The 24815-nt window shown below is 44.0% G+C and overlaps 1 long non-coding RNA gene across 3 annotated transcripts in view; it reads left to right on the top strand.

Annotated features, from left to right (window-relative positions):
• Positions 1–520: 520 nt before the first annotated feature.
• Positions 521–24815, top strand: part of LOC148225301 (uncharacterized) — a 40977-nt gene continuing 16682 nt past the window's right edge. The window contains exons 1-2 of one of the 3 annotated variants that reach the window (XR_015805368.1): positions 521–11317; positions 12559–12608. This is a non-coding gene — a long non-coding RNA (uncharacterized LOC148225301). The remainder of the gene's footprint in view (positions 11318–12558; positions 12609–24815) is intronic. The other 2 variants (XR_015805367.1, XR_015805366.1) reach the window with 2 other exon arrangements.

Genomic DNA, 24815 nt, shown 5'->3' with positions numbered 1-24815 from the left:
TTTAAATGTTGGTACAATCACATCAGAATTTGAAGCTGAGTGTCTCAGAGGAGACAACTGCGGTTCAGCACAGAGCATGGACATATGCTGGGTGAAGGCACTGACTTCTCCAGAATGTGTTGTATAAGGTTTGATCATCATTAACATCTGATGCACTCAAATGTTTGGCAGTTTTCGTGCTTTTGTGCTTTTGTCAGATGGCCCCTGTTATTCCATTTATGCCCACTGTTAACTAAGTGGAGTCTGGTTTAGTCTGCCTTTTTTACTTGGACTTCTGACACGACCTTGCTTTCTCATTTCAGTTTTGCTTACTTTCTCGTACAGTTCTTGCTGTTGAAATTTGGTATAACTTTGGCGAGGGAACAGTGCCAGGCTGCAGGCAGGGAGATTTGTTATGCCACTGCCTAAAGCCTGTGCTCCTGCACCACATTACTGCAGGTCTCTCTGTGCTCACCCTCTGGATGCAGGTGATTAACATGTGGTTCAGGGAATTGTGCCTCTGCCTGCTCAGTAATTTGCTGGGCAGCGCTGCAGTCATCCAGATCAGCTGCCACTTAAATGGGCAGTAGATTGTTCTCTTTTTATTTTAGTGCCTGCAGCTTCACCGTGTGCCACAGCCAGATGCACTGTGTTGGTGTTTGCTGCAGCAAAGCATCAATTAGCTGCATCTCACAATATGCTGCCTCTGCAGCCAATTTTCAGCAGAATCCCTGCATCCATGTAAATGGTTGTTCCCATCTCCATCCACAGATGGGAGGCACATCAAAGGCAGAGGTCAGGACTAAAATCTTACTAGATCCTAACAGGTAAAATTAACTGCTTGTGGGATTTCAACAATGTCTGTACAGGATGGAAAGTCCAAACCTGAGGTACCTGTCCAAATGTTTAGTCACTTTGTGTAAAGGTTTTGTAACCCAGCACTCGGTGGCTGTGGTGACATCAGTGTCATTCTGGGAGAGGGGAGCAGGTTTAGGGAGTGGCTGTAGGGTAGCTGAGAAGCAAGGCAGTCATGTCCTGGGCTCAAATTGAACTATCCTCCCCACCACCATGCTCCAGGGAGGCACGGATGTGATTTTGGCTGTCTGCCTTTGCACAGGCACATAGTAAATAATTAACATGCACAGCCAGGCTTTTTGGTCATCAGTTATTGCTGTAACTGATGATTAATTCAAGGAATTATTGATTTTAATGCCAAATCTTTACTCATGAGTGGTAGAGAAACTAGTAATCGTTCACAGGGTCATCATTGACAGATCTCAGTATAGGAAGTGAATAAAACATGTGGGAATGGAAGTATAGCTCTGTAGGTTTGTTTGTGTCTTCCAGATCATGAGGGGAGTGATTGACAAACTCAAGTCAAAAGTCTAACTTGTAGCCACACCAAGGCCCCTCCTGTTGGATGTTCAGGATACTTGGTGGTGCTGTCAGGAGGAGCAGGGCCATCTGGGATCACCAGACAGCTCTCCAGAGATGTCTGCTCAGTGTCCACAGGAAGCTCTTGCCTGGACGCTGGAGACTCTGGGCACACACCGTGCCTTGCACACCAACACAGTTGGAGCCTGATTGCCTTAAAACTCCTGTCCTATGTTCACAGCACACACAGGCTGACCCCCCTTGCCCTGCCCTGCCCTAAAGCACTTCCTTTCTTTGGCAATCTCCTAAATTCTAGTTAATTACTCCAGATCTCAGCTCTTCTCCCACTTTCTACCACAATGCCCCAGTTGGTGCTTGCTGCCTTGCCAGAAGCTCGCTTGAAAGGTTTTCACACGGGGCCAAGAAAAACAGATCAATGCTCCCCAACTATGTGTGTTAATGCTTGGGTGTCTCCTCTCAGCTGCTGTTTTTCCCAAAGTTTGCCAGAACATCATGCCTCGGAGACCCTCACTTGAAGTCCAGCATGGATGTGTTTGGATTCAAAGGTCAGTGAAGGTCACTGGCAGTGGAAGCCTGAGCACCCATCCCCATTGCACAGAGCCTTGCTTCCTTAAGCGAGGAGACAGAGAAATAGCAGGCCTGCAAGGAAGGCGTAATAAACTGTATCCTAACTGGAAACTCAGGTGTATTAGTAAGAACATCATGCCCAGCATGGTCCCCTGCATGTACTTCCAAAAAATGATTACAAATATATTTTGATTAATAATAACAGCAGCCCTCTCTGTGTGTTTACAAGCTGCTGTTATTGTACTGTACAGCCTGCGTCATTTTCCTTTCCGCTTGTTAGAAACAGAAAAATTTGAATTTGATGAAGAATTAAATTATTTCCTGATGTTCCTGGTCTTGCAGCATTACTTCATATGTTTGAACAAGGAGGTCAGCCCAGCTTTGCTAAGAAGATTTTCACTACCTCGCCAAATTATGTTGTGTGTCACACACATATGAAATCAGAGTGGGTTATGTGAGTCTCATTTCTGTGCTGTGGACACACAAGCAGGGTTGTTTTTCCCTATATTCTGTCTGATTTGAGATTTTTCTCTCTGCTGCTTTGCCCTGATACACAGAAATCACCATTTTCCTAGAAAAATTCAATACTTTCTGGTTCCTCCTGCTGTCAGAAAGCCAACACTCTCCTGAGCACTCTCCCTTCAAAGATCAATCAAATTTTGGGCAGAGAACTCCCTTTCCCGCTTGGGACTTTTTTTTCAGCCTGAAAGACTTTCTGGCATCTGTTTTAGGCTCCTGTTCAACACCTGCTGCTGGTGACAATGCAGGTCTTTTTCTGCCTCCAGGGAAGAAAGGTGACTTAATAGAAAGGCCAACTTTATAAAAGACATTTGAATTGCTTAAATGTCCTGCCATAATGACAAAAAAATAAAAAAATCTAGCCTCTTAAAAATCATGCAAGGAAGTCTGTTTTGGTCTTTACTAGAGAGCAGGTTTGTGCAGTGGTAGCATTTCCACATCAGTGCAGCTTGTGAGGCTCCAACAGAGAACAGCTTTTCCACTGAAGGCTCTTTCATTAATGTTTGGAAAATTGCTTGATAGTTTTATGGCTTCCTTTCTGTTTGGTCACATGTCTGGGGCCACTGGTTGTGCCTTCTGTGCTGGATCCCTAACACCTTCTGTGTCTGGTGTTCTGGCTCTGCATAGGATGGGGCAAAGAGGGGAAAGTGGCTCTTAACTTACAGGGTCTGTTGATTGCTATCACTTTCTCTGGGCTTTGAAGAAAGTCAGCTGTCAGAGTGCTTCTCCTGGCACTGATGTTCCAGTGCAGACATGGTTAACAGGAAGAAAAGCTGTGGCATTTCCCAGAGGGAAGTAGATGTAAGATGATCTATGGGGGACAGTTGGCCTTGCATTCAGACAGCAACTGTTCCATGCTGCCAAGGAAAAGGTCATTTTTTCAGTGTGGATGCAGGTGGCATCATACATGGCCATCTCCACCTGGAAACCACCTCTAAAGTTCAGATATTGAGCTAAATTCTGGCTTTCCTGAATGGCCACTGAGTTATTTTGTACATAAAACCAGAGCATCATGTATGGGACTCTGTCCAGAAAGCAAATGTAAATGGGATAGTGTAGGCTTGTTGTTAAACCCTCCCACTCAGTGGCAGACCTAAAAAGGAGGGACAAATCTCTCCATAAATGAGAGTCTTTTTCTTAATAGTGACTGTAACCCTGAGATTTCCTACAAGATCTTATGGATCTTGAAACGTTTTTCCAATGAAGATCAAACTATATGCCTTTATCAGACACGTGAACTGAAGGCTGAAGAGACTGAAGGGTTTGCCTTGTCTCACAGATTTCTGATGCAGGACCTGAGTCCCGTTTTGCAAGTGGCACGTGTCCTCAGGAATGAGGGAAGGGAGGACCTTGGTGCTTTACCTGATTCTTACAGCACTGGTTTAGGATTAGCCCCCACTTCTCTGCTTCTCTGCACTGCAGTGGCATTTAATGCATTACACTGGAAGCTTTCTCCACCAAAATCCAACCAGAAGTGTTACACTGACTGAGGGACACAGGATGAAAGAAGGAAACTGTGAGGCAACTAGGGTCACCAGGCATGTAATTTTCCCAATAATTCCACTCTTTTCTTTTCAAAGCACATGTTGAGTGAGGCTGAGGAAGCAATAGGCAGCACATTCATACCACCTTGGTCCTCTGTGTATGTGTCTTCTGCAAGGATCTCTGTCTGGTGTGTGTACTGAATTTGTCTCTGGAGATACACGGTTTCTGCCTGAGGCTTTAGCATGCCTGGTCTGCCAGAAGATTTAATTTTCCCTATCAAGAGCTCTTGGGCACCTTGGATCTGCTGTAAGGAAGGGGATGAAATGCTTAGTGGAAAGGCTTAGCCCTGCAGGACATCACTCTGGACGTGAGAGTGCAGAGAGCAGCAGTGCTCCTGCTTCCTCTGGTCCTGCCTGCACCAAGGCCAGTGCACACGAGGGCTGAGATTCACATGGTGGTGCTGAAACACATTTCCTCTTGTGAAAGGCTGGCAAGTGTATGTGAGAGCATTTCATCAAGTTATCAAATAACATTTTGTTCTTGTCTCCATATGATGAGCATAGCTTGGCAGTCCAGACTCTTGCATACAAGATTATAGATGCAGGAGCTCTCAAAGCATTATTTTTCTTGTTCTATTTCCCCTTGTGCCCATGTGAAACTCTGTCATTCATGTCCTGTGGTAAGAAGCTGAGTTTAGCTAGGCTGTGTTAAAAAGAATGTATATGCTTTGGGTCGGTTTGACCCTGCCATGTAGCTTTGCCTGGTGTCCCACATCCCAAAATATCCAGCACAGTCAATGCCAGGCCCTCTGTAAGAGTACCTCTGTCAGAGAGGTACTGACAAATCTGGGAAGTTTTTGGAGGAGGGTGACAGAGTTGATCAGGAGAGATGGAAGCACAGGTAGATGAGTTCAAATATAAAGTGATGCAGAGCCCAGCTCAGGAATGACTAACAAATGTGTGGTTTGTGAGACATGTAGTGCTCTGATGAGCACGAACACCCTCCCACTCTCCCGAGTGTGAGAGCAGAATTCTTGGTGTGACATGCAGGGATATAACAAGGGCTAATAGTGTGACAGTCAGACTGAAAGTAAGGTAAAATTTTCTGACAGTGAGATGTATTTTGCTGTGAAACAGCCTCCCAAGGGAAAGGGCAGGAGCCCAACTGCTTTGTCTTTTTTAAAGCCAAACTGGACAAAGCATTAGGAAAGGTAATTCAGGGAGCAAGTGTAAACTGGCTGGAGGACAGCATGGTGATCTAATAGATCCTTTCCATTTCTAGCTTCTAGGATATAATGCTCTCTGTAATGAACTTTTGACTGGTATTAAGCTTAGAGGGTAACAGGCAGATAAAACTAAGCAAAAGAATTAACAATAAAAACAAAAAACCCAAATTTGAGAGTAGAGTGGAGTTTGTCTAATAGTCATGGAAAGTACCAGATTTAGAGTTCCTTGGGCCAATGTCACTATTCAAAAACAGCATTGCAAATGGGAAAGTGAAAATTGTTACATAGGTAATGATGATGGCAATGACATATTTTTAAAGAGTCCTGGTAGTCCCAAGTATCCAAGAGCACATCTCAGATTTGGAGGTGATTGATGTAATGGGAAATTGCTGTGGCTGACACTGAAATGCAGCAGACATTCCACTGAAATATCCTGTTTTAATTGCAGCAGTTAATCATGGGGTGTAAAGTATAATTTCTGTAACTGAAACTGTAGAATAATTGTCTTGGTTTGGCAGAATTTCATTAATTGATTAATTATCTAGGCAGGAGTTTATTTTGCAGCTGCCTTTCCCCATGTCTTTGCTTTTGAAGTAGCAGGATCTGGAAATACTGACCAGGCTTCCCTGGTTCCTTTTGGGTAGGCAGGGAGAAGTCTGCTGTACTAGCATGACCCTGAGCTGAGACATATTGGACTGGCCTCCTTGTGTAGTTTTTATTTCCCTCTTGAGAGTCTTGACTTCTGAATTCCTGGAGAACAGGGGCAAACCAGTTTCTTCTAGCAAAGACAAGAAGGGAGCCCTTTTGGAAAAATATGAAAATGGGAAATAGTATGGTTTTTGTATGGAACCAGAACAGGCAGATTGGAAGAGTTGAATATATATTATTAACTGGTTTTAATATTGTAATTTTAAACTGAAATGTGTTGGTTGTCATTCACATAGAGAACAACTATTTTTCTTTTCTTTTTTTTTTTTTTAATAAGCAGTCACAAATCTGAAAGAAAGTGGCCAAAATACAGCTGTTCTGCATTGTTTATCATTCAAGAAATTACACTTTCTTAGACAACAGCCTTGAGGAGTCATCTCAGTTGAAAGAGGAAGGAAATGAGCCAGGCAAGAACTTGCATGTTGAACATGTCATCCTTCTGGAGCCACATGCTCACCATGGAACTGACTCACATGGCATTAAAAATTGTTTGTTCTCATTTACACAATCTGCAAGACTGTGTTTAATGTAATATTTGTTAGCTGCACAATTAATCAAATGCTATCCATTTGTTAATGAAGGTGGAAAACATTCCTGTATAAAATTCCATTGACTACCAAGTAGCTCAGGTACTGTAGAGTTTGGCTACCTCTATATTTTAGACAGATTTACCAATATTTAGGATTTTTATTCAGTAGTCACTAGAGAGTTAGTTCTTTTGGCTGTTAGCTAGTCATGCAAAAATCAGTAAAAATCTTAATTTTAATGTTTGAAGTATTCGGAGGGGTTGTTTGGAGCTATAGTTCTCACTTTATGCATCAGAAATTTTAATGTTTCATCAAAAAACCCCATAAATTCAGGCCTGAGACAAAATCCTGCCACTCTCCTGCTTCCAAAATAACAGAGCCAAAAAAATATTTATTTATAAACAACTGATGTGACAGTCTTCAGCTTTACAGCTACTGTAAACTTTCATGATCTGGGTTTCCCAGGGCTTGCAGGTTCTTAGTGTTATGGCAGCTGAAAAAATGATTACACCAGCAGCTTCCACCATTTGAGCTGCCAAAATTGCAACATTCCTCTGAAGTGGCTCTTTTTTTCCCCCTGAACTTTCTTATGTAAATTTTTTCTGTGTAAAACCTTTCAACTAGTCCCAAGTCTTAGACCGTAGATTAGTATTTGACTTTCAGTAGGACGTTTGTTTCTCAACTTCTTTATTTTATGAAAGAATGACTTCTATTCCTTTTCTGTTTAGGCACCTTAGAAATCCTACCTTTCTTAGTAATGGCACAGAAAATCTCTCAAGCTGTGGGTGGTTCAGCTGCTGTTACCTGATGCAACCCTCAGTCTGGGTACGCTGTCTTGCTTTAGGAAAAGGATGGCTTCTGGACAATCCCGTCCCTCTCTTTGCTTGTTGGCTGCTGGTGTGAGGAGGCTGGAAAAGGATGGAAAGGGACATCATCTGGGATCTCACAGAGAAACCATGGCATGAATGAATCAGAGAACATTGCTTCCTACTTAAATGCTAAATTCCTATCAGATACAGAAGGGATGTAATTCCAAAATCCAGGCACAGAACAGAGGACAGATGTTTACTGGTCAGGAAGGTGTAAGTACTATAAAATACTGTGTGATTGACTGAAAAGGGAGTTGAGAAACTCCTTTTTATTTCCTGCGGTGACACTGACCGGCGAGACCATGAAGAATTCACATTCCCTCAGTTCTCCAGTCTGTGAAGTGGGAATGATAATGCCAGTTTTCCTTCGCCATGTGTTTTAGACTTCCAGAGGTAACGCTGCCTAGTCCACTTCATTAGCATGGATATGTAACAAGGCAGCGTTTGTGCTGGCATCATGGCACATCCCAGGCATGCAGGGACCATCCTGTGAGAAGGGATACTCCAAAACCATCCCCGAACTTCAGCCGGTTGCCGTGGTGACAGAACCACTTAGTGCGGCAAGGCAAGGGGAGAGTGATACATTCTGTTAGGGATAACTTACAGCATCAAGGCTGCACTTGGAAATACCTCTGGTTTTCTGGGTCTGGGCTTGCAGGAGACTTTGTGGAACTCTGGGATTTCCTCTTCTCCAGCTCACCTACAATGAACAATATGGGCCAAAACGTGGAGAGCCACGGTGGAGAGAGAACTGCAGGGTAGCTTTCCCTTGACCTTTTGGTGATGGGTTGAGTGGGAGAGGAATCTGCATCTCTGAAGCCCTTCTGCAAGGACTCGGTGTTGAAAGCTGGTGAATACCATCTGCTAGCCTGCTTTCTACTCATTTCATATGTGCTGCTCCTTTAGTCCCTGGGTCAGCAATATTCTTAGTGCAAGGACTTTTTCCTCCAGCCAGCCCCAGAGGCACCAGAACAGGAGCAGGGAAGGATATCCTCGTCATTCAGGCTGTGTGACTGGGATCTTGAGTGCACTGAATGGTCTGCTGGCAGTGAGAGAGCTGGTGGGAGGCAGATGCTAAAAATTGCTTCAGGGGAAATTGGAAGGTGTCAGAAAGGTCAATTTGGAAATGGGGAAAGGACCAAGGGGTTAGAGGGTGTTAACTGACATGAACTTCCTTGCTCTCTCCTGCTAGAATTTTAGAGTTTGGAGGAAAAACTAGCATGAACTTTCCTGTTGATGAAGCAACATACAAATGGACATGGTTGCAGGGTAGGGATCATAGATTTTATAAAGGAAATCGTGAAAAGTGCCTTGTGAGCCACACTTACTGGTGAAAATGTGACAGAGTTTCTGAAGATGAGAGGAAGCAGACAGGGGCCTAGGAAATATCTTTAAAAGCTAGGGAAAGCATAGAGAAACTTAAAAGAAAAACAAGATAAAATGGCAATTGCATGTAAGCCCACACAGGAACTTACTCTCCTGCTTTCTCTCCTACACCCACGCACTCAAAGACATCTTTATGTTCTAAATAGCAGGGAAACGATATCATAGCCTTTATTGTCCAGAGTAATTTCTCTTCACAGGTCTCTAACAACAAATTTTCAGAGCAAGGAGATAGATACTTCACAAAACTCATCTGCCTGCTTTTTTTCCTTTCTAAACCTGAAAAAAACAAGGAAGAAAGCCCCTGTGAACTGTGGAGTTGAAGAGCTACATATTGACAGCTCTTGGATGGCTGAAGGCCAGATGCAAGTATTTGTATGCCAGTAATGCCATGGGAGACAGCCAGGTGATTGCATGGGGAGCCAGGGCTCACTTTTCCTCACAGGAATAGCTTTGCATTTGGGGCTGTCAGGGAACGTGGCTACAGCTCCCCTGAGCTTTCACTCCCAGAATGGTTGGCAAACTGTGGGGGTTCCCACCCCTCATGTCCAGCTTTCCTGAAAAATCACCACCTGGCTGCCCTTGCTTGGGAGTAAGATGCCCCTCAAGGTGAAGCCTTTTGGTTGCACAGGGATTTTACAGAGCAGGATGAAGATGGGTGGCTGCCAGATGGGTTTAAACTTGTGCCACCCCTCTAGGCTGCTCAGAGGGGCTGAGCTCTGGGTGTCCCTGGGGAGACAGGGCCATCATGTGCTCAGGCAAGGTCGGCATCATCCTCCTGGGTTACAGAAACAAAAGTTTGAGCCCATCCTAAGTGTGCTCCGACTCTCCCTTTCCAGGGATGATCTTTTAACAGGGATTCACACAGAGGAGGCACTTGGAGATTCACACAGAGGACTGAAAGCAGTTTGGATCTTTGTCCTGTACTTAACTGGCACTGTAAACTTCCCTTCTGAGTATCAGCATAGGCCCTCTTGGCTTTCACTGGTGTTTGTCTGACTCCTTGAGACTCTTCATCCCAGCACACATGGAGTGAAAGATTCCACCAGCTCATTTAGAAATTAAGTTTGTTCATCAATCATGTCCCATGCAGAGAGGAAAAAAATCCCTGGGCTGATGTGAATTCCTCTATTCTATATATTTATTCATGGCTGATGGTCAGGAAATTATAGTATGGAAGAGAAGATTATTATGGCTCCTGGCAAGGAATGGAATTTCTAAAAGCAGATTTAATTTAAAAAATATTTTAAAGTTTTTTTTAATTGTATTGTTTTGTTTTATTTTGCAAAAGGTAAATAATATCTAAGAATCCCTCAATCCACTTCCAGTGTTCTTTTCTTGCTACATGAAACTGCCAAATCTGAATTGGAAATACACAAAAAAAAATGTAGGGCTTTTTTATGATGCTTGGAAGAAAATGGATTTGCAGAGCTTCTCTCTTTAAATGTGTCAACATAAATGACATCCTAGCAGGTCTTGCAGATTGCATGGCATAGGCAAATAACTGCTATTTATTGCATGGGCTGTGCAATTTTTTACCTAGCTATTTCTGCCACATGCAGAATAGATGAAACAAATTTTCCTCGCACATTTATATATACATTTATACATTTATATAGTGCCTGTCAAGCGTTGCATGCCGTGGTCTCCACTAATGCTCATTTGTGCCATGATTCCTTATCCAGGATTTAACCCCTCCCACAGGAAAACTACATCCCATCTGTGATGCCTATTACAAAACAAGCCAGATTCTATGCAGTGTTCTGTCTAACAGGTTACAAACAGCATTTTTCTTCCCTTTGGCCTCCCTAGTCTCCTCTGGAAAGGCAATCTAAGGCAGGTCTATCACAGAGTTACAGGAGAGACACCTTGCAATTGCCTCTTTCAGGTCTCTCAGTCTTTCACCACCAACTTGTTTCAAAAGAATAGCAACATAAAAGAGAAAAGCACTTAAAAAGAGAAGACAAAGAAGTCAAGTGAGGCTCAACAAGGAAAATCCAGTTCCTTCTGCATGGATATCAGTAAAAGCTATGTATGTAAGCATGTCAATTTGTTTGAGGCTTTTGATACTAAGGAAAAATATTAAACCGTTTCTCTATTACTTCCTTCTTGCTATGTGTATTACCAAGCTGTTTGTCCCACTGGCTTTGGATGTTCTCTAGCCAGTATGTTAGTTACCAAACACATTATGCTCCAACAGGTCCTCTGGATGGGAATATCACTTCAGTTCCTCACAGCTGTCATCAGAGGGACAGCTCTTGTGTCTGAAGGTACCCCTGGAATCTGCTGAATCAGACTCCGAGTTTCCTGCTACAGCAACGTTTTACAATTCTCCTCTCCCTTGCTGACCTAAATATCTCCCTTTTCTGAAACACACAAATTACATCTGTGAGGCAAACATTGCGCCTGCGTGTGTCTGTACGCGATTTACTCAGGCAGAGCTTTTTCCCTGGCTTATTTTTCAGAGTAAGAAAAATAAAGGTCTCTGTACTTAGCCTACGATGACAGTTTTGCAGCAGGAGAACACTGAACAAGAAAAATGAAGACTGCAGAAGTGGAAGGAGGAAATGAAAGTTGCTCTACCGACAGGGCGACATGAATTCAGCAATGGGTGGATTAGTCTGAGTGTTATCAGTGATGATGAAACACAGCAGACTGTGGTAATGAAATATTTATGAATGGGGAAATGATACTGCATTCTGCAGTGCAGCACAGGGGAAAGTGAAATTTCAAGAATACTGTAATAGCAAAGCCCTCCATTAATTATCGAAAGCAAGCTGTAATGCCAGTTACTATGACAACAGGGTCCCCTATGTATTTTGCATTATTGGGCAGGAGGGAGGGGGGAGGTGGGAGAAAGAGGGGGCTGCTTCTATTTACTGGAGTGCATTGTATTTCTTTTTCTGTTGTTGTTGTTGTTAATTAGGACTAGACCAGCCTGTGATGGTGCAGTTAATTTCAATGGTAAAATTTTAAAGTGACTATTGGCTAAAATACAGGGAAAGTCTTTAATAAATGGTACTGGTTTTTTTACTCTTTCCACATTAAGGGACATACTATCGTAATTATTAATATTCTTATATAATATTAATGCATGATAATGTAATAATAAAAAGCTAAATGATACTAGAAGTATGATTATTAATAATAATTTTGACTGTGTTAGGCTCCCACTCACAGAGCATTTTAGAAGCAGTGATTAATTAAAGTGTCAATATTGGCATACTAAATCCACCACTGCATTTCCAGATGGGGCAAGGGAATGTACGACCTCTGCCCACTTATTTTTAATTACTACTTATTTGATTTCTTAAACCCATGGCTGTCTTTGAGATTTCCACTTACCCTCGGCACAACAAGGGTTTTTCCTTCCCCTACCTCTACCAGGTAGGAGGAAAGCAAGGTATAGACCATGATGAGGAAGAAGGACCTCGGCTGAAACACATCTGAGGTCCCTGTCAGAGTGCCCCATTAAGGCAGCACATTTGTGAACAATATATCTGTAAACTGTTACTGAATGGAATAGGTAGAGGAGTGCCCTCCAAAACCTCTGCTCTGATGGCTCTGGGTGCTGGGGATGGATGGGGATAATGGGCCACAGATGGTGGCCAGGCTGGCTGGCTCTCACTATGCAGCACTTGCTGCTGTGGCTGTAAGAGGCAGAACACTCCTGCATGGAACATTGCTCCGTGTCAGCCAGGCATTGCTTACATTTCTGTCTTCTCGTTTTAGGCTTTGCAGTGCATTTCATCAATGTTATCAAAGGGCTCTACAGATGATCTTAGTGTAACTCCTTTCCAGTGGGCAAAGAGGGCTTCAGATCCATTAAATGCCTGGCCCAAAGTGATTTGGGTTATCAGTAGCAGAGGGAAGTATACAAGCCAAATCTCTCTTTTTTCAGGACCTTTCCCAGCATGGAAGAAACTCCTGATATTCAGCTCTTCTAGGAGGGTAAGTGTTGCAAAGGCAGGAAAGGAAAATGGTTGGAAACTTGCAGTGTGACTGCTCTCTTGCAAGTAGCTAGGTGCAGTATTAGCTGGTGCACATTTCCTGGTGCACATTTCCCGGTCTGACATGATGAAATAAGCTGGAGGCAGGAACCTTAGCCCTATGCACCTGATCGGTGCAAACGTGACTGGATAAGCAGCAAGTCAAACGTGGTTGCAGCAAGAGGATTTCTGTATCACCACTTAATAGGAGGTGCCATGAAGGTTGTAATTTCTTATGTGTGGGTGTATGCACATGCACATATGTGTGCATGTGCTCATGCATCCTTAAACATAGGTTTTATACACATAGAATGCAATAGACTGTGCACCGTGTGAAATACTGGCTCAGAGAGAAAGGATTTTGTCTGATTTTGTTCACGTTGAGCTTGTGTATGAATATGAAGGAGAAATCCATTTATTATTTGTTTATTATTGCAAACATCCCTGTCTTCCCCTCCTTGCAGTTCAGAGCCCTCAGCTCCTCTTTGCTTGGGTGCTTTATTGCCATCCTGATTTTTGCTTGCAGAAATCACCTGCCTTGACGTGGCTCAAGACATGAGCTGAGAATACTCCATGCCCTTTAGTAGCCTGTATTACCTTTTTTTTAAAAAAAACCTCAAACCCACAAACCAAAACACAGCAGTGTGAGAATGATGTGCACACTGTGAGCCATAAACAATGGAGTAACGTAATCCAGGCAATGAACGGCTTCGGGAAGCCAGCAGGGACAGCAAGGGCTCCGTTTTCACTGTGATGAGAACTGCCCCAGAGGACCAATATGGATGCAAGCTTTCCTCTCCTTGGCTCCAAGGCTGGAGGAATCCAATAAATAGCTCAGACTACAACTCACTTACTTACAAACAATGTGGGGAAGGACAAGCCTGTTAGGTATGGGAAAGGAAAGCAGGTTGTATTGGTTTAACAGTTTCAGAAACTTGACAGATAAGAAAAGGTTCTAGTAACTCTTTGCTTAGTGTGGAAAAGGCAAGGAGTAGCCCTGGGCATGGGAAATGTAATAATATTCCTCCAACACAATATCTGCCAGAGACAGGTCTGATGTATTAATCCTGCCCCAGCCTTTAGGAATGGCTGGACATTCACCATAGCTCTCCTCCACATCATGAGCTCTGTGTTTAGATGCATTGCAGAAGGATGACTGTTGGAAAGGGACATGGATGGCCTTCAGAGACACCCAGTGCCAGCATTGGGACAGAGGATGGGAAGGGCCTTGCATGTTGTGGGAAAATCATTAGTCCCAGGACTGATTTTAGTGTAGAGGAAATAATGCCACAAATAATTCCCACTGCTACCTAGAGGGCACTACCTCCACCTTTGTGCATTTGGTGATGCCTTTGGGACTACAGTGGTAAAAGGCTGAGCTGATATGTTCCCTTTTCCTCTTATAAATGGTTATTGGTTGTCAATCTTGAGAACCTGCTCATGCATGTGTGTGCTTGCACATGTGTGTAGACTTCAGTTCATTAATTGTCACATTTACTCAAGTCATCAAGTCACCAGGACATTTGCAAGAGGAATCTGGTGGCCTCGTAAACTCTGTCTTCTCTGGGATGGAAGGTATCATTAGAAGATTTGTACATCTCTGTGTGGAAAAGACAAACTCTGTCCCTAAGATGCATCAGCTATGTGAGGTAAACCTTGCCTGGCCCTCTGGGTTTGCTTTATCCATCTGCTGCCAGCTACAGTATAAATTACCCCATCTACACAAGGATTAACCCATGAGTCAATCTGTGTCAAAAGCCATCCTTGTTGTCTCAAAGAGGACAGAGTTGAAAGCTACCATGCTACAAAGATTTGCACTAAACCTTGGGGTCAGTCTAAAATAAATGTCAGATGTCTGTAACACAAACATTTAGAAAGAGCACAGACCAATGTTTATGGACATTTTATCCTGTTGAAGTGAGAGCCCTGTCAGCAAACTTGGGAAAGCAACCTCTAAACAGTACTAGGAAAAGCAAGATCTGAGCCTCAGCAAGTGAAGGAGCTGTGCCTGTGCCTGCCCAGTGTGTAGGAGGAGGGAGGGAAATCAGAAGGGGGATTAGTTTCTGGTTGCTTCTGCTTCTGACAGCCCCTAAGGTGCTAGGGAGAAAAAAAAATAATCCTTGCATTAGACATGTTTGCATCACTCCATAAATAATGAACATCAGCAGTCAGTCGGAGCAGGAGCTTCCCTCAGAGGCGTGAAAGCCATAAGGGAGGAATTCCAGTGTGGGATGCCCTAAGTTGCCTTGGCGGCCTTTCTCCCCCAAACACGAGGTCCTTGTTGCAATTCAGCACACACAGGGGCCAGCCCTGCCCAAACCTGCAGCTGGTTTGTGCCAAACCAGTCCGAGGAGAAGCCCCCTTCATCCCCTGACAGGTTTTATGTTCCGGCTTTGGCTGTTTATTCTTTCTAGTGCTATTCTGTTTGGTCGCTGCAGGGACTGCTAAGAGACACAGGGGAACAGAGAACACTTAGTCAAGGGCAGAAATACTTGGATGCAGTCAACAATAAAAGGAATCCCTGAAAATTATAGACGTTTTCCAGAGCAGCTATTTTCTCTGCCTGCAATGTTTCATTTGCTCCATTCTGAATTACCCTGAAGTGCAATTAAAATACTTTAATGTTTGAAATCTGGAAATCCTCAGTCCCACAGTCTTAATATCATTCCTGGCTGTGAAAGAGGAGGGGAGGAGGGAAGGATTTATTCTCACCAGGCTGCAGGGGGATTTACACGAATGGTTTAGATCCACTTCATTGCAAATCCTTTCTGGTAAGTCCTTCCCACCCAGTGCCTGTGGGTGAGAAGAGGGCAGAGGTGCTGGTGCTACCGGCATTTCCCCTGCTTCCAAATGAGCAGGGCAGCTGTGACACCCTCCCTCTGCAGCCCCAAGCCAACCAGGCACTCTGTGCCCTGCTTTCAGCAAACCTGGAATAATTTTATATCAACTCCTGTGGGAGGAGGTATAAAGCTAAAGCTGCAGTTCTACCTCTGAAAATTCACTTTTTTCCTTCTTCCAGAAGCAGGTAAGACCTGACATCTGAATGCAAAGTGAGGATGGAGCCGAGTCATGGGTTTTGGTGTAGTTCTAGAAGTGACAACCAGAGGCAATATATCAGAGAATACTGTACCCCTGTCAAAAAAATACTGTAAAACAATGCATAAGGTGGCTTTGACCAGGAAGGAAGGAAGGAAGGAAGGAAGGAAGGAAGGAAGGAAGGAAGGAAGGAAGGAAGGAAGGAAGGAAGGAAGGAAGGAAGGAAGGAAGGAAGGAAGGAAGGAAGGAAGGAAGGAAGGAAGGAAGGAAGGAAGGAAGGAAGGAAGGAAGGAAGGAAGGAAGGAAGGAAGGAAGGATTCCAGGAAGGAAGGATTCCAGGAAGGAAGGAAGGATTCCAGGAAGGAAGGAAGGAAGGAAGGATTTCAGGAAGGAAGGATTCCAGGAAGGAAGGAAGGATTCCAGGAAGGAAGGATTCCAGGAAGGATTCCAGGAAGGATTCCAGGAAGGAAGGATTCCAGGAAGGAAGGAAGGATTCCAGGAAGGAAGGATTCCAGGAAGGAAGGAAGGATTCCAGGAAGGAAGGATTCCAGGAAGGAAGGATTCCAGGAAGGAAGGAAGGAAGGATTCCAGGAAGGAAGGATTCCAGGAAGGAAGGAAGGATTCCAGGAAGGAAGGATTCCAGGAAGGATTCCAGGAAGGATTCCAGGAAGGAAGGATTCCAGGAAGGAAGGATTCCAGGAAGGAAGGAAGGAAGGAAGGAAGGATTCCAGGAAGGAAGGAAGGAAGGATTCCAGGAAGGAAGGAAGGAAGGATTCCAGGAAGGAAGGATTCCAGGAAGGAAGGATTCCAGGAAGGAAGGATTCCAGGAAGGAAGGAAGGAAGGAAGGATTCCAGGAAGGAAGGAAGGAAGGAAGGATTCCAGGAAGGAAGGAAGGATTCCAGGAAGGAAGGAAGGATTCCAGGAAGGAAGGATTCCAGGAAGGATTCCAGGAAGGAAGGATTCCAGGAAGGAAGGAAGGAAGGAAGGATTCCAGGAAGGAAGGAAGGATTCCAGGAAGGAAGGAAGGAAGGATTCCAGGAAGGAAGGATTCCAGGAAGGATTCCAGGAAGGATTCCAGGAAGGATTCCAGGAAGGATTCCAGGAAGGAAGGAAGGAAGGAAGGAAGGAAGGATTCCAGGAAGGAAGGAAGGAAGGATTCCAGGAAGGAAGGAAGGAAGGATTCCAGGAAGGAAGGATTCCAGGAAGGAAGGATTCCAGGAAGGAAGGATTCCAGGAAGGAAGGATTCCAGGAAGGATTCCAGGAAGGATTCCAGGAAGGATTCCAGGAAGGATTCCAGGAAGGATTCCAGGAAGGAAGGAAGGAAGGAAGGATTCCAGGAAGGAAGGATTCCAGGAAGGAAGGAAGGAAGGAAGGAAGGAAGGAAGGAAGGAAGGAAGGAAGGAAGGAAGGAAGGAAGGAAGGAAGGAAGGAAGGAAGGAAGGAAGGAAGGAAGGAAGGAAGGAAGGAAGGAAGGAAGGAAGGAAGGAAGGAAGGAAGGAAGGAAGGAAGGAAGGAAGGAAGGAAGGAAGGAAGGAAGGAAGGAAGGAAGGAAGGAAGGAAGGAAGGAAGGAAGGAAGGAAGGAAGGAAGGAAGGCCAGTTTGTTTTTCCCTTGGCTGATCCTTGGCCCTCTTGCACTTTTGCTGCTTCCTACAGCTGCCAGTGGAGTGTGTGCTTGTGGATGAGCATTACAGAGAGAGAAGCACTTGCTAAGCTGAGAGGACTCTGCATTGCTAAGCAAACATTTAGATGAGTGATATCAGACTTTTCTTAAAGAGCATGAGCTTAATTTAAGACTCAGCATCCAAGCTGAGCCAATTCACATGTGCTGAGAGAAGTCTGCTTGGATGAGTGATGGGAGCTGCTGGTACCTGGAGCACAGCCTGCTAAGTGAGAGGCTACAAGTCATCATCTGAGTACTTTGGAGCAATGTCCTTTATGATCCTCTGATTCATGTGCAAGAAGCATCACATAACTCAGGGACACTTACAAAGCCCTGTGGTGCCATCCTTCAAAGTTTCACTACAGCAACTTCAGGACTGACTCCAGGCAACTCTAGGCAACTCTCTAACTCAGGACCCAGCTGAACAAGGGCTTGGCTCAGCTCTTTGGACTTCTCATTAGTTAACACACTGCTACAAGGAAAAGAAGAGCTGTGAGAGGTTTTCCTGCCTAGGAAAATTCATGGTGGCAGAAGTGTAATCAACACTGAGCAGCAAATTAGAGAGGGGAGAAGGAGATCCCTATGTTGGATGGTTTTGCCTCTAAAGCTACTCACAGTTTTCTACTGTTGCTGCCAGTTTTTCCAGTGTAAAGTCTGCCAAAGCCTCACCTACCTGCTGCTCTTGACTGTCAGATGCAGGTGAGGTAAAATGAGTGAGGGTGGCCTATTCAGTGTCCATAATGAGAGGAGGATCAGATAAGGCCCCTGTAATTACTGGCAAGTCAGCTGGAAAAGCCTAGACCTTTGGGCTATTTCACTGCAGATATGGGTGTACCAGTGGCAGTAACACCCCATACCGGAGGCTGAGTGTACCCTGCTAGATCTTAAACCAGCAGCTCCAGTCCAGTAGCAGACTGTGAGCACTCCAAATGTGCCAGCAATCTTATGAGATGTGTCTGATGATGATTTTAAAAAAACCTGAAACGTTTGGCACAAAAGTGGGCAAGAAATTATCTTGTGATTCACCAACAGCAGAGTTGGAAGCTGCAGCACCTGGAGGGTTAAAAAATGGTAGGGACTTTATTGGACTATCAAATACCATTAGCTCTGCACATGTTTGTTTGTGAGCATCTTATCAGTTAGAAAGTTTTTGAATTTCAATCCGTTCTCCCTTTTCTATGCCCTAGTAGAAGTCGCTCATGCTTAATGTTGTATCTTTTAGGGAAAGATTAGCCAGACCAACCGCATTGGGGAGCAGCAGAGTTTGGTGCTGCTAGTACATCATCCTTTCAATCCACTGCTAAAACAGTCTTTACCCAGAGTATGTGCTGAGATGTCGAGTATTTTCTTCAAAGACCTGTTTATTAAGCACAGAGAGCCTCGAGACAGAAGCAAGTGTTTAGATTTTCTGGGAGGACAAATAAAAATCTTTTTTGGTTAAAATTAGTTTTCAGGTTGCAGGATTGAAACTACGTGAGGTTGGAGCCTTGCTGCTCTTTAATAGGCAAATGAGATGTTTCATGAGGAATTTTCTTTGCATGACTATGAAATGAGTGTGTCTTCCAGCAGCACCTTCTACAGCATCAGGTGTCTCTCTCCACAGGAGGAACAAAGCAGGGAGCCAGGTGAGGTTGCTGGGCAGACAATGGATTCCCTTTACTCTGTAAGATGCTTCACAATAGAGTGGGTATTGCCATTTATTGCAAGTGCCCTGTCATTAACTGTTCATTATAATGTATTAAACTAAGGGATCTCCATAGGACTCTCATGCCCTCCATCAAAAGTGTGCCCTGGCTTCCCTGAAGCATTGCTTGAGCAGAGCATGTCAGCACCTGTCAATGGAGCACTTGTGGTGTCATGTTTGGGAGTCTTAATGCACTTTTTAATTCTCCTTCATCAGTCTCCTGCACGTTCTTTCAAATTCAGATGTGGATTTTTTTCCCCCATGTCCATCCCAGAGGATGAAGGCTGTATTTGCCATGGTCTTTGTTCTGTTTTGCCTTCAGTGTGAGCTTGTCTCTGACTGTGCACCAGTCCTTTATCAGAGTGTGTTCTAGCTTATTTTCCTCTCCATTTTCCTTCCCAGAGGACATGTCCTGGCTCCAGACACTGAGAACAAAAGACAGGCATGATCAGAGATATGAACCAGCTTTATCAATGTGAGCAAATAAATAGACTGGTGGTCCTTGGCCTCTGAGGCTGGGAGGAGATGGAGGTTTGAGTGATTGGAGCCTGAGTGGAGGGAAAAGTTGCAACCATTTCAGACAGTTCCCCACTCGTTCCTTTACACTACAGACAGTACACATAAACCAGCATGTGGAGGGCTTCTAGCCCACACAGAATCAGGCTGTGGGAAATCCTTGCCACAGGAAAGTAGAGGTGCTGAAAGTTTCTGTGGGATCAAGGGATCATGAAGCATGTTCAGAGAAGATAAATCCATCGATAGTTATTGCATACAAAGGCTTTGCCTTGGGTTCTAGTGGTCCCTGAGCTGCAGGTGGACTGCAAGCTACTCCTCTGGGCTGATCCAAATAGGTTGATGTCCCCTGTACTGAGAACTCCAGAGCTGGATGCAGAACTCCAGGTGAGGTCTCAGCAGAGCAGAGGGGCAGAATCCTGTCTGCTGGCCATGCTGCTTTGGATCCAGCCCAGGACCCAATTGGCTTTCTGGGCTGCAAGTGCACATGGCTGGGTCATGTCCAGCCTCTCCTCCACCAGCACCCCCAAATCCTTCTCAGCAGGGTGCTCCCAATCTGTTAATTATCCTGTGTTGATACCAGGGGTTGCCCCGACCCAGGTGTAGCATCTTGCACCTGGTCTGGTTAAACCACATGGAGTTCCCATGGTCCCATTTTTCAAGCTTGTCCACCTCCCTTCCAGCTGCCCCTGGATGGCATCCTATCCTTCAGGTGTGCCAATCATACCACTCAGCTTTGTGTCATCTGCAAACTTGCTGAGGGGACACTCAATCCCTTCTATGTCATTGATGAAGGTGTCAGATAGCAGTGGTCCCAGTACAGACCCCTGACTGACACAACTTGTCACTGATGTCCCTCGGGGCTCTGAGCTGTTGATCACTGCCCTGTGGATGAGACCATCTAACTACTTCCTTGTCCTAGCAGTCCATCCATTGAATCCATCTCTCCCCAGTTCAGAGAGAAGGATGTTATGAGGGGCTGTGTCACAGGCCTTACAGAAGTCAAGATAAATGACATTTGTATCTCGTCCCTTGTGCACTCATGTCGTTACCTCATCATAGGAGTCCAAGAGGTTGGTCAGGCAGAACTTGCCCTTGGTGAGGCCATGCTGGCTATCCCAAATCACCCCCCTGTCCTCCATGTGCCTTAGCAGAGCTTCTAGGAGGATCTGTTCTATGAATATATTGCTATTAAACTTTAGTTACAACAATGTTTATAGATTTTCTTGTTTAAGTCTTGGTTTTCTGTGATGCTCCATGACATTCCTGTGCTGAGGTTGACTGACATCTATGTACAAAGTTACAGCACAGTTCAATACCTCAAAACCTCGTAGGACACACTTCCTTCCTGGGCTGGACAGGAATGAATCAGTGAATATCCAGGTGTCAGCAATACCAGGATGTGATACCGAGTCCTGCCCAACCCCCAGAGTGCCTCAGTTCTTCTGGGATTTCAGGGATCCCTGAAAGACTTGAAATGCAATGGGGGCAAGAGACACAGCTAATGAGGGAACCTCTCTGTGACACCAGCTTTATTCTCATGAACACTATCTCTGGAACTGCTGATTTATTTTTTGTGTTGTATATGATGCATGGATCAGGGGGCTGAAAATCTATTTTAATGCCAGTGAGTGGTGTCAGGTGAATATGAGTGGACACAGGAAACCAGAAAATTAGAGCAGTTTCCCTTGACCCAATATTAGCAAAGGGTTTTCTGCAAGCTGTGATAGATGTAGATCCTCAACCATTGATTTCTTTTGATACCTGTCCCCGAATATTATGATAAAGTGTTGGTTTTGTGAGATTGTTTTTTTTAAGAGAGTTGAGCTCCTGCAGCACTGTGAAATAATGGTGATGTAGTTATCTATGAGATACTTAAGTACCATGACACACAGAGCATTAGAATTCATCATGCTTGTTATTGTCCTTTAACAAATGACTTTATGCCAACCAGTCAAAGCTTGGGACTACAAATGCAGCTGCACAGAGGTAGCCACACACCATCTTCTGTGCAAAGGATCTGATTTGACCATAAAAGAGGTACTGCCAGGGACCATGTAAATTAAGGTTTTCATGAAGCAGATAGGGGATGTGGACTAAACACTGAATTCAGGAGAGGATTGTCAATACAAATGTGACAGGAGATTAAGAGAAAATACTTGTCAGTATAAGGTAATAAATGTGTGTCCAGAACACACGGAGCTAGGGAAAGCAGAGAAATAGATTTTTGTTTGAGAAGACTCCCTGATGGCTTCATGACACCCCTTCTAAGCTTGACTGAGCTTTAGGACTCATGAATTCTGTGCAAATAGGTTCACCTGCACCTGAAGTCCTCTGTTTTCCTCTGACAGCAACACCTTTTCAAAAGACTCAATTGACTGACTTACAAATATTTTTTCCATTATTTCAGCCCTGATCATTAATTCTATTCCCTGGGGTAAATGGCACTGGATGTACCCCTTTTCTCCTCCCATCCATCTGTTTTGTCTGCCCCAGGAATTCTTTCAAGTTTCAGTTTAGTTTTCCTCTCTCACACCTGGGTGACTTAATCACTGAAACATCCAACCATAAATACATGTTGTCCCTAGAATTGTCAGGGTCTTCTTATACAGCCAGTAAAATCCCTAGAGCCAGTGGAGTGAGGGGAAAAACCCCTCAAGGCATCCCAAGAAAAATTTGTGTTTGTGGCAGCCAAGACCAAACTAGCTCATCTGAGAGACAAGTCTTATCAGCTGAGGCTTGGGATTGAGGCTTGCTCCAAGGGATGTTGGTAAAGGAATCTCTGGACTGCACCTTACTGCACAAATGAGGAAGTTAAGGTGTTCTGATTTTTTGCATTGAAGTATACAGGATAAAAGACTTTGGTTCATTGCATGAAGCTGTGTCAGGAGAGGATTAGGCTGGATATTAGAAGTTTCTTCCCCCAGAGGGCACTGGAACAGGCTCCCCAGGGAAGTGATGACAGCACCTATCCTGACAGAGTTCAAGAAGCATTTGGACAATGCTCTCAGGAACATGGTGTGAGTCTTGGAGATGATACTGTGCAGGGCCAGGAGTTGGACTTGATGATCTTTGTGGATTACTTCCAACTCAGGGTGTTTTCAGGATGGTCTTCCAGCAATATAATTAGAATTTGGTCATCCCTTTAAAACTAACTATGGTGCAGCCATATGTGCCTACTTTCATCATGGGAAGTTTATTTTTTATACCCATGAGGGAGTTCAAACAACTTAAAACTGTACACTTCAAGTGGAGAGTATATTATAGCTGGTGAATGAGAGATTGCTGAATAGTTTTGTTGAGTCCTTATCCCAGTAGTACTGGCCTGAGGAATAAGAAACTTTATTGGAGAAAAACTTATTAGTCTCTCAGAAGTGAAGTGAGTAACACCTAAACCTATTAGTTGAACTACCTTTTTTTTTAAACTGCAGATAAACCAGGATGTATTTTAAGTCTTATCTTACCTCAGTTATTTTCCTCTTCCCAAGTGAAAAGGACTTTTTCAACCAGTCCTACTTTGTCAGACTCCTTTCTTATGAAATGCCTCTCCAGTGTTTCAATCAAGATGTTTTTCAGGTTTTCAGGGAAAAGTATTTTTCTGCTTTCTGTACAGCAGTGAAAACCAGTCTCCATGCTTGTTTCCTGATCTAGCCTTGCTGCCACTTTCTCATTTCATCATACAACCGGTGGGGAATATTTATCAAGGCCTGTAATCGTTTGGAATGCAGGTGGTGAAATACACTGTCTTTAAGTCTTCTAAAATATGTCCATAGGCAGCAAATGCAATAAGATGTGGTTTCCAAAGGACTTGTCTAGAGATTGAACTCTGATGTTTAGTAAAGGCTGTGCTGGCACTGCTGTTGTCCGCACAGTGAGGTGATCAATAATGCTTGTTTTCATTACTCAGTGACTTTTATCTGTTAATTATACAGGAGCTTCAGATTTTCCAAATCTTTCTGACTCTTACAACTGGACATCAGCCTCAAGTGTGATTGTTGAAGTGACTAGTTGTGGCAGAAATACAGGCATACTATTAGAAAGTTTAGTAGTGACCCTAGTACCCTTAGGAAATAAGTCTAATATTTTGCAGTAAAAGTGTGCTTTTTGGCTTGCTCAGACAGGGTAGGTGGCAGGACACACAAGGTGCTAGTCATTAATGCACTAGGTAATAGTTTATACTCTTGAATCATTCTGGGTTGAGACAGCTCTTCCAGATGGTAAAGCTACTGAAGAAGAGCAAAGTGGGACAGATCTTGCTTTCCTCCATCTCACTTTGGCCTACCAATAAAAAAAATAATTTAAATAATGGACAGCAACACATTTTGCAGAATCCTTGTGAACTGTATCCAACATCATTAGCAAAATATCTTAAATGCCTGTGGCCAAGAGGCTATCTGGAATGTTCCTAGGAAGTGTTCCAATCCCAAAGAGATTTTGGTGAAAAATTGGGACCATTTGCATTGCAGATATTTCTGGGCAAGCTCCTGTATTTTCACAGGTATCACTTTCACAGAGCAGAATTGCAAAGCAAACTCTTGAGTCCCCAGTGGCATAATCACATTTCTGGTAGTGTGATCTTCCAGGAGCATCAGCACCAGTCCCAACAACTGGACTTTATCTCTTGTTGGTTGGTTGGTTTGCAAGAAGAAATGGCTCTTTGGATCTTCTTATCATGGTAAGCACCATAGACTTGGATGAGCGGTGTCTTGGGCTGCAATGCAGGATGTAACCAAAGTATGTATTCTATCACCATCTGTTAAAACCAGGTGGGCCAGTGTTCTTTATCTTTTCCACAACCCATCCTTCCTCCAGGGAGATGTCTTCTGTTAATGGGTCATTGGGTCCCACTACATGGCTGATAAAATTACATCATCCCATTGGGAGATGCTGCAGCCAGAGGGAAGAGCCAAGCATTTTCTACCTAGATAAAATCTGAAATTTGGAACACCACAGCAGCCTTTTTCCACTGGATTCCTGAGGAAAACCAGATCCTTCTATATAATCACTGGACCTTCAGAAGAAAACTGCACCCTTCTACAGGAGCACTGCTTCAACTGAACCACATCTGTCACTCCAGGATTGCAGCCACCATTTAATGGGACTATTACCAACACCCTGACTGATGGGGTGTCAGGTTGTGTTCTGACTCTCTGAGTGTTTCAGGTTTTTGCATTACTGTATTTTTATCTTAATTTTCCTAGTAAAGAACTGTTATTCCTATTCCCATATCTTTACCTGAAAGCTCCTTAATTTCAGAATTATAATAATTTAAA

Source organism: Sturnus vulgaris, chromosome 1 (assembly GCF_052056855.1).
Source record: "Sturnus vulgaris isolate bStuVul1 chromosome 1, bStuVul1.hap1, whole genome shotgun sequence".
Taxonomy (NCBI): domain Eukaryota; kingdom Metazoa; phylum Chordata; class Aves; order Passeriformes; family Sturnidae; genus Sturnus; species Sturnus vulgaris.
This window is presented reverse-complemented; position numbering and strand designations above follow the sequence as displayed.